This window comes from Protomyctophum parallelum (assembly GCF_964188405.1).
Source record: "Protomyctophum parallelum genome assembly, chromosome: 13".
Taxonomy (NCBI): domain Eukaryota; kingdom Metazoa; phylum Chordata; class Actinopteri; order Myctophiformes; family Myctophidae; genus Protomyctophum; species Protomyctophum parallelum.
Genome location: NC_139708.1, coordinates 3370731 through 3380008, shown reverse-complemented (window position 1 = coordinate 3380008; position 9278 = coordinate 3370731).

The window sequence follows — 9278 nt, the reverse complement described above, 5'->3', positions numbered from 1 at the left end:
TGCTCCAGTTATTTGTTTTCCCTCAAACCCATCCTCAATGTGTTGGGTGAGGTTGAGCTCTGTCCAGCACAGGACGGGACGGAAACCAGCTTGGTCTTTAGTCAGCTTGGTGTCTATGAGTGGTATGAGGCGTTGGAGTAGCAGCCTCTCTTGTAGGTGATGCAGAGGAGGGAAATGGGTCGGTAGCTCTTTGAGGATGATGGGTCTTTGCCAGGTTTGGGGATTGCAACCACTTTGGCTTTTCTCCAGACAGAAGGGATGGTTTTCTGTGCCATGCATGTGTTCAGCATCCCCACGAGCCAGGTCTTTGCGTTAGGTTCCAGGTGCTGTATAATTTCTGCCAGTATGTCATCAATCCCTGCTGCTTTTCCGGGTTTCAACTTTCCCATTGCAGTTTTGAGTTCTTCTAGGTCGAAGGGTTTGGTTTGAGGGCTGGCTGATTGTGGTTGGTCTGATACCACTGTGCGATGGTATTCTCCTGTGGGTCGTGGCGGTGTTGGTTACGACTGTTGGCCACCAGTTGTGATGCAACAGAGTTCGCTGTGACCGTTGTGAATTATGGGTGGCTCCCTGAGGTCCTTGATCGCCATTGGGTCCAACAGTGGTCATTGAAGCGTGCACACACATGCACACATGCACCTACACACACAGGGGCACATGCGTATGCACACCTGGACCTTTAAATGAACAACAACACAAAAACTAAGGCACTGGTGTCGGACTTCTGGTTTACCGGAACGGGGTTCAACTCCCTGCAGTGCCCTGCTCAATGTGTTGTATTTCATTCATTGGTCCATGGTCTCAGGTCATTGAGCGGCGCGCTATAGTGTGCGATTCTTCATCATTGTTGAGGATTTTTTAAAGGTGAAAATCAAGGAAAAGCTAAAGGCTATAGTCCATGGTCACGGACCGCATACTGGTCAAGGTCATTTATACTGGTGAAGATCATTTACTAGTCTTCTAAAGGTCATTTATACTGGTGAAGATCATTTACTAGTCTTCTAAAGGTCATTTATACTGGTCAAGGTCATTTACTAGTCTCATGAAGGTAATTTATACTGGTCAGTCATATACTGGTCACGGTCATTTATACTGGTCAAGGTCATTTGTACTTGTCAAGGTCATTTATACTGGTCAAGGTCATTTACTAGTCTTATTGAAGGTCATTTATACTGCTCAAGGTTATTGATCAATATCAATGACCTTGATGACCCCAAGGTCATTAAGTGGCATGCTATAGTGCGCGATTCTTCATCATTGTTCACGATTTGAAAAAAGGTTAAATCGCGGAAAAGCGAAAGGCTATAGTCCATAGTCTCGGAGGGCATACACAAATGTGTGGTGCTATACAGGCCGTTTTTTTTCAAATCCTCAAAAATGATGAAAACCGACGTGCTATAGTATGCCCTACGGTAGGGGCTATAGCCCATGTTCAAAAATGATGAAAAACGAGGTTAAAAAAAAAAATCAAAATTTCAAAAAACTATGGGCTATAACCCATGTTTTTGAAATTTTGAATTTTTTTCAAATCCTCAAAATTGATGAAAAACGGCGTGCTATAGTATGCCCTACGGTAGGGGCTATAGCCCATGTTCAAAAATGATGAAAAACGAGGTTAAAAAAAAGAATCTAAATTTGAAAAAACATGGGTCAAAATTTCAAAAAACGATGGGCTATAACCCATGTTTTTTGAAATGTTGAATTTTTTTCAAATCCTCAAAAATGATGAAAACCGACGTGCTATAGTATGCCCTACGGTAGGGGCTATAGCCCATGTTCAAAAATGATGAAAAACGTGGTTAATTTCTTTTTCCAAATTTTCAAAAAACGATGGGCTATAACCCATGTTTTTTTTAATTTTGACATTTTTTCAAATCCTCAAAAATGATGAAAACCGACGTGCTATAGTATGCCCTACGGTAGGGGCTATAGCCCATGTTCAAAAATGATGAAAAATGAGGTAAAAAAAAACAACAAAATTTCAAAAAACAATGGGCTATAACCCATGTTTTTTGAAATTTTGAATTTTTTTCAAATCCTCAAAAATTATGAAAACCGGCGTGCTATAGTATGCCCTACGGTAGGGGCTATAGCCCATGTTCAAAAATGATGAAAAACGAGGTTTTTTTTTTTTTTCAAAATTTCAAAAAACGATGGGCTATAACCCATGTTTTTTCAAATTTTGATTTTTTTTCAAATCCTCAAAAATGATGAAAACCGACGTGCTATAGTATGCCCTACGGTAGGGGCTATAGCCCATGTTCAAAAATGATGAAAAACGAGGTAAATTTTTTTTTTCAAAATTTAAAAAAACGATGGGCTATAACCCATGTTTTTTCAAATTTAGATTTTTTTTCAAATCCTCAAAAATGATGAAAACCGACGTGCTATAGTATGCCCTACGGTAGGGGCTATAGCCCATGTTCAAAAATGATGAAAAACAAGGTAAAAAAACAACAACAAAATTTCAAAAAACAATGGGCTATAACCCATGTTTTTTTTAATTTTGATTTTTTTTCAAATCCTCAAAAATTATGAAAACCGGCGTGCTATAGTATGCCCTACGGTAGGGGCTATAGCCCATGTTCAAAAATGATGAAAAACGAGGTTAATTTTTTTTTTCAAAAATTCAAAAAACGATGGGCTATAACCCATGTTTTTTGAAATTTTGAATTTCTTTCAAATCCTCAAAAATGATGAAAAACGGCGTGCTATAGTATGCCCTACGGTATATAGCCCATGTTCAAAAATGATGAAAAACGAGGTTAAAAAAAAAATCAAAAATTCAAAAAACGATGGGCTATAACCCATATTTTTTGAAATTTTGAATGTTTTTCAAATCCTCAAAAATTATAAAAAACGGCGTGCTATAGTATGCCCTACGGTAGGGGCTATAGCCCATGTTCAAAAATGATGAAAAACGAGGTTAAAAAAAAAATCAAAAATTCAAAAAACGATGGGCTATAACCCATGTTTTTTGAATTTTTGATTTTTTTTCAAATCCTCAAAAATGATGAAAAACGGCGTGCTATAGTATGCCCTACGGTAGGGGCTATAGCCCATGTTCAAAAATGATGAAAAACGAGGTTAAATCTTTTTTTTCAAAATTTCTAAAAACGATGGGCTATAACCCATGTTTTTTTTAAATTTGATTTTTTTTCAAATCCTCAAAAATGATGAAAACCGGCGTGCTATAGTATGCCCTACGGTAGGGGCTATAGCCCATGTTCAAAAATGATGAAAAACGAGGTTAAAAAAAAAAATCAAAATTTCAAAAAACTATGGGCTATAACCCATGTTTTTTGAATTTTTGATTTTTTTTCAAATCCTCAAAAATGATGAAAAACGGCGTGCTATAGTATGCCCTACGGTAGGGGCTATAGCCCATGTTCAAAAATGATGAAAAACGAGGTTAAATCTTTTTTTTCAAAATTTCTAAAAACGATGGGCTATAACCCATGTTTTTTTTTAATTTGATTTTTTTTCAAATCCTCAAAAATGATGAAAACCGGCGTGCTATAGTATGCCCTACGGTAGGGGCTATAGCCCATGTTCAAAAATGATGAAAAACGAGGTTAAAAAAAAAAATCAAAATTTCAAAAAACTATGGGCTATAACCCATGTTTTTTGAAATTTTGAATTTTTTTCAAATCCTCAAAATTGATGAAAAACGGCGTGCTATAGTATGCCCTACGGTAGGGGCTATAGCCCATGTTCAAAAATGATGAAAAACGAGGTAAATGTTTTTTTCCAAAATTTCAAAAAACGATGGGCTATAACCCATGTTTTTTGAAATTTTGAAATTTTTTCAAATCCTCAAAATTGATGAAAAACGGTGTGCTATAGTATGCCCTACGGTAGGGGCTATAGCCCATGTTCAAAAATGATGAAAAACGAGGTTAAAAAAAATAATCTAAATTTCAAAAAACGATGGGCTATAACCCATGTTTTTTGAAATTTTGATTTTTTTTTCAAATCCTCAAAAATGATGAAAAACGGTGTTCTATAGTATGCCCTACAGTAGGGGCTATAGCCCATGTTCAAAAATGATGAAAAACGAGGTTAAAAAAAATAATCTAAATTTGACAAAACATGGGTCAAAATTTCAAAAAACGATGGGCTATAACCCATGTTTTTTGAAATTTTGAATTTTTTTCAAATCCTCAAAAATGATGAAAACCGACGTGCTATAGTATGCCCTACGGTAGGGGCTATAGCCCATGTTCAAAAATGATGAAAAACGAGGTAATTTTTTTTTCCAAAATTTCAAAAAACGATGGGCTATAACCCATGTTTTTTTAAATTTTGAATTTTTTTCAAATCCTCAAAATTGATGAAAAACGGTGTGCTATAGTATGCCCTACGGTAGGGGCTATAGCCCATGTTCAAAAATGATGAAAAACGAGGTTAAAAAAAATAATCTAAATTTCAAAAAACGATGGGCTATAACCCATGTTTTTTGAAATTTTGAATTTTTTTTCAAATCCTCAAAAATGATGAAAAACGGTGTGCTATAGTATGCCCTACAGTAGGGGCTATAGCCCATGTTCAAAAATGATGAAAAACGAGGTTAAAAAAAATAATCTAAATTTGAAAAAACATGGGTCAAAATTTCAAAAAACGATGGGCTATAACCCATGTTTTTTGAAATGTTGAATTTTTTTCAAATCCTCAAAAATGATGAAAACCGACGTGCTATAGTATGCCCTACGGTAGGGGCTATAGCCCATGTTCAAAAATGATGAAAAACGTGGTTAATGTTTTTTTCCAAAATTTAAAAAAACGATGGGCTATAACCCATGTTTTTTTTAATTTTGACATTTTTTCAAATCCTCAAAAATGATGAAAACCGACGTGCTATAGTATGCCCTACGGTAGGGGCTATAGCCCATGTTCAAAAATGATGAAAAACGAGGTAAAAAAAAACAACAAAATTTCAAAAAACAATGGGCTATAACCCATGTTTTTTGAAATTTTGAATTTTTTTCAAATCCTCAAAAATTATGAAAACCGGCGTGCTATAGTATGCCCTACGGTAGGGGCTATAGCCCATGTTCAAAAATGATGAAAAACGAGGTTAATTTTTTTTTTCAAAATTTCAAAAAACGATGGGCTATAACCCATGTTTTTTCAAATTTTGATTTTTTTTCAAATCCTCAAAAATGATGAAAACCGACGTGCTATAGTATGCCCTACGGTAGGGGCTATAGCCCATGTTCAAAAATGATGAAAAACGAGGTAAATTTTTTTTTTCAAAATTTCAAAAAACGATGGGCTATAACCCATGTTTTTTCAAATTTAGATTTTTTTTCAAATCCTCAAAAATGATGAAAACCGACGTGCTATAGTATGCCCTACGGTAGGGGCTATAGCCCATGTTCAAAAATGATGAAAAACAAGGTAAAAAAACAACAACAAAATTTCAAAAAACAATGGGCTATAACCCATGTTTTTTTAAATTTTGAATTTTTTTCAAATCCTCAAAAATTATGAAAACCGGCGTGCTATAGTATGCCCTACGGTAGGGGCTATAGCCCATGTTCAAAAATGATGAAAAACGAGGTTAATTTTTTTTTTAAAAAATTCAAAAAACGATGGGCTATAACCCATGTTTTTTTAAATTTTGAATTTTTTTCAAATCCTCAAAAATTATGAAAACCGGCGTGCTATAGTATGCCCTACGGTAGGGGCTATAGCCCATGTTCAAAAATGATGAAAAACGAGGTTAATTTTTTTTTTCAAAAATTCAGAAAACGATGGGCTATAACCCATGTTTTTTGAAATTTTGAATTTTTTTCAAATCCTCAAAAATGATGAAAAACGGCGTGCTATAGTATGCCCTACGGTAGGGGCTATAGCCCATGTTCAAAAATGATGAAAAACGAGGTTAAAAGAAAAATCAAAAATTCAAAAAACGATGGGCTATAACCCATATTTTTTGAAATTTTGAATGTTTTTCAAATCCTCAAAAATGATAAAAAACGGCGTGCTATAGTATGCCCTACGGTAGGGGCTTATAGCCCATGTTCAAAAATGATGAAAAACGAGGTTAAAAAAAAAATCAAAAATTCAAAAAACGATGGGCTATAACCCATGTTTTTTGAATTTTTGAATTTTTTTCAAATCCTCAAAAATGATGAAAAACGGCGTGCTATAGTATGCCCTACGGTAGGGGCTATAGCCCATGTTCAAAAATGATGAAAAACGAGGTTAAATCTTTTTTTTCAAAATTTCTAAAAACGATGGGCTATAACCCATGTTTTTTTTAATTTTGAATTTTTTTCAAATCCTCAAAAATGATGAAAACCGGCGTGCTATAGTATGCCCTACGGTAGGGGCTATAGCCCATGTTCAAAAATGATGAAAAACGAGGTTAAAAAAAAAAAATCAAAATTTCAAAAAACTATGGGCTATAACCCATGTTTTTTGAAATTTTGAATTTTTTTCAAATCCTCAAAATTGATGAAAAACGGCGTGCTATAGTATGCCCTACGGTAGGGGCTATAGCCCATGTTCAAAAATGATGAAAAACGAGGTAATTTTTTTTTCCAAAATTTCAAAAAACGATGGGCTATAACCCATGTTTTTTGAAATTTTGAATTTTTTTCAAATCCTCAAAATTGATGAAAAACGGTGTGCTATAGTATGCCCTACGGTAGGGGCTATAGCCCATGTTCAAAAATGATGAAAAACGAGGTTAAAAAAAAAATCTAAATTTCAAAAAACGATGGGCTATAACCCATGTTTTTTGAAATTTTGAATTTTTTTTCAAATCCTCAAAAATGATGAAAAACGGTGTGCTATAGTATGCCCTACAGTAGGGGCTATAGCCCATGTTCAAAAATGATGAAAAACGAGGTTAAAAAAAATAATCTAAATTTGAAAAAACATGGGTCAAAATTTCAAAAAACGATGGGCTATAACCCATGTTTTTTGAAATGTTGAATTTTTTTCAAATCCTCAAAAATGATGAAAACCGACGTGCTATAGTATGCCCTACGGTAGGGGCTATAGCCCATGTTCAAAAATGATGAAAAACGTGGTTAATGTTTTTTTCCAAAATTTCAAAAAACGATGGGCTATAACCCATGTTTTTTGAAATTTTGAATTTTTTTCAAATCCTCAAAAATGATGAAAACCGACGTGCTATAGTATGCCCTACGGTAGGGGCTATAGCCCATGTTCAAAAATGATGAAAAACGAGGTAATTTTTTTTTTCCAAAATTTCAAAAAACGATGGGCTATAACCCATGTTTTTTGAAATTTTGAATTTTTTTCAAATCCTCAAAATTGATGAAAAACGGTGTGCTATAGTATGCCCTACGGTAGGGGCTATAGCCCATGTTCAAAAATGATGAAAAACGAGCTTAATTTTTTTTTTCAAAATTTCAAAAAACGATGGGCTATAACCCATGTTTTTTGAAATTTTGAATGTTTTTCAAATCCTCTAAAATGATGAAAACCGGCGTGCTATAGTATGCCCTACGGTAGGGGCTATAGCCCATGTTAAAAAATGATGAAAAACTAGGTTAATTTTTTTCCCCAAAATTTCAAAAAACGATGGGCTATAACCCATGTTTTTTGAAATTTTGAATTTTTTTCAAATCCTCAAAAATGATGAAAACCGGCGTGCTATAGTATGCCCTACGGTAGGGGCTATAGCCCATGTTAAAAAATGATGAAAAACTAGGTTAATTTTTTTCCCCAAAATTTCAAAAAACGATGGGCTATAACCCATGTTTTTTGAAATTTTGAATTTTTTTCAAATCCTCAAAAATGATGAAAACCGACGTGCTATAGTATGCCCTACGGTAGGGGCTATAGCCCATGTTCAAAAATGATGAAAAACGAGGTTAATTTTTTTTTTCAAAATTTCAAAAAACGATGGGCTATAACCCATGTTTTTTGAAATTTTGATTTTTTTTCAAATCCTCAAAAATGATGAAAACCGGCGTGCTATAGTATGCCCTACGGTAGGGGCTATAGCCCATGTTCAAAAATGATGAAAAACGAGGTTAATTTTTTTTTTCAAAATTTCAAAAAACGATGGGCTATAACCCATGTTTTTTGAAATTTTGAATTTTTTTCAAATCCTCAAAAATGATGAAAACCGGCGTGCTATAGTATGCCCTACGGTAGGGGCTATAGCCCATGTTCAAAAATGATGAAAAACGAGGTTAAAAAAAAATCAAAATTTCAAAAAACGATGGGCTATAACCCATGTTTTTTGAAATTTTGAATGTTTTTCAAATCCTCTAAAATGATGAAAACCGGCGTGCTATAGTATGCCCTACGGTAGGGGCTATAGCCCATGTTCAAAAATGATGAAAAACTAGGTTAATTTTTTTTTCCAAAATTTCAAAAAACGATGGGCTATAACCCATGTTTTTTGAAATTTTGAATTTTTTTCAAATCCTCAAAAATGATGAAAACCGACGTGCTATAGTATGCCCTACGCTAGGGGCTATAGCCCATGTTCAAAAATGATGAAAAACGAGGTAATTTTTTTTTCCAAAATTTCAAAAAACTATGGGCTATAACCCATGTTTTTTTAAATTTTGATTTTTTTTCAAATCCTCAAAAATGATGAAAACCGGCGTGCTATAGTATGCCCTACGGTAGGGGCTATAGCCCATGTTCAAAAATGATGAAAAACGAGGTTAATTTTTTTTTTCAAAATTTCAAAAAACGATGGGCTATAACCCATGTTTTTTGAAATTTTGAATTTTTTTCAAATCCTCAAAATTGATGAAAACCGGCGTGCTATAGTATGCCCTACGGTAGGGGCTATAGCCCATGTTCAAAAATGATGAAAAACGAGGTTAAAAAAAAAATCTAAATTTCAAAAAACGATGGGCTATAACCCATGTTTTTTGAAATTTTGAATGTTTTTCAAATCCTCTAAAATGATGAAAACCGGCGTGCTATAGTATGCCCTACGGTAGGGGCTATAGCCCATGTTCAAAAATGATGAAAAACGAGGTTAAAAAAAAAACAACAAAATTTAAAAAAACGATGGGCTATAACCCATGTTTTTTGAAATTTTGAATGTTTTTCAAATCCTCTAAAATGATGAAAACCGGCGTGCTATAGTATGCCCTACGGTAGGGGCTATAGCCCATGTTCAAAAATGATGAAAAACGAGGTTAAAAAAAAAAAAAAAAAAAATCAAAAAACGATGGGCTATAACCCATGTTTTTGAAATTTTGAATTTTTTTCAAATCCTCAAAAATGATGAAAAACTGCGTGCTATAGTATGCCCTACGGTATGGGCTATA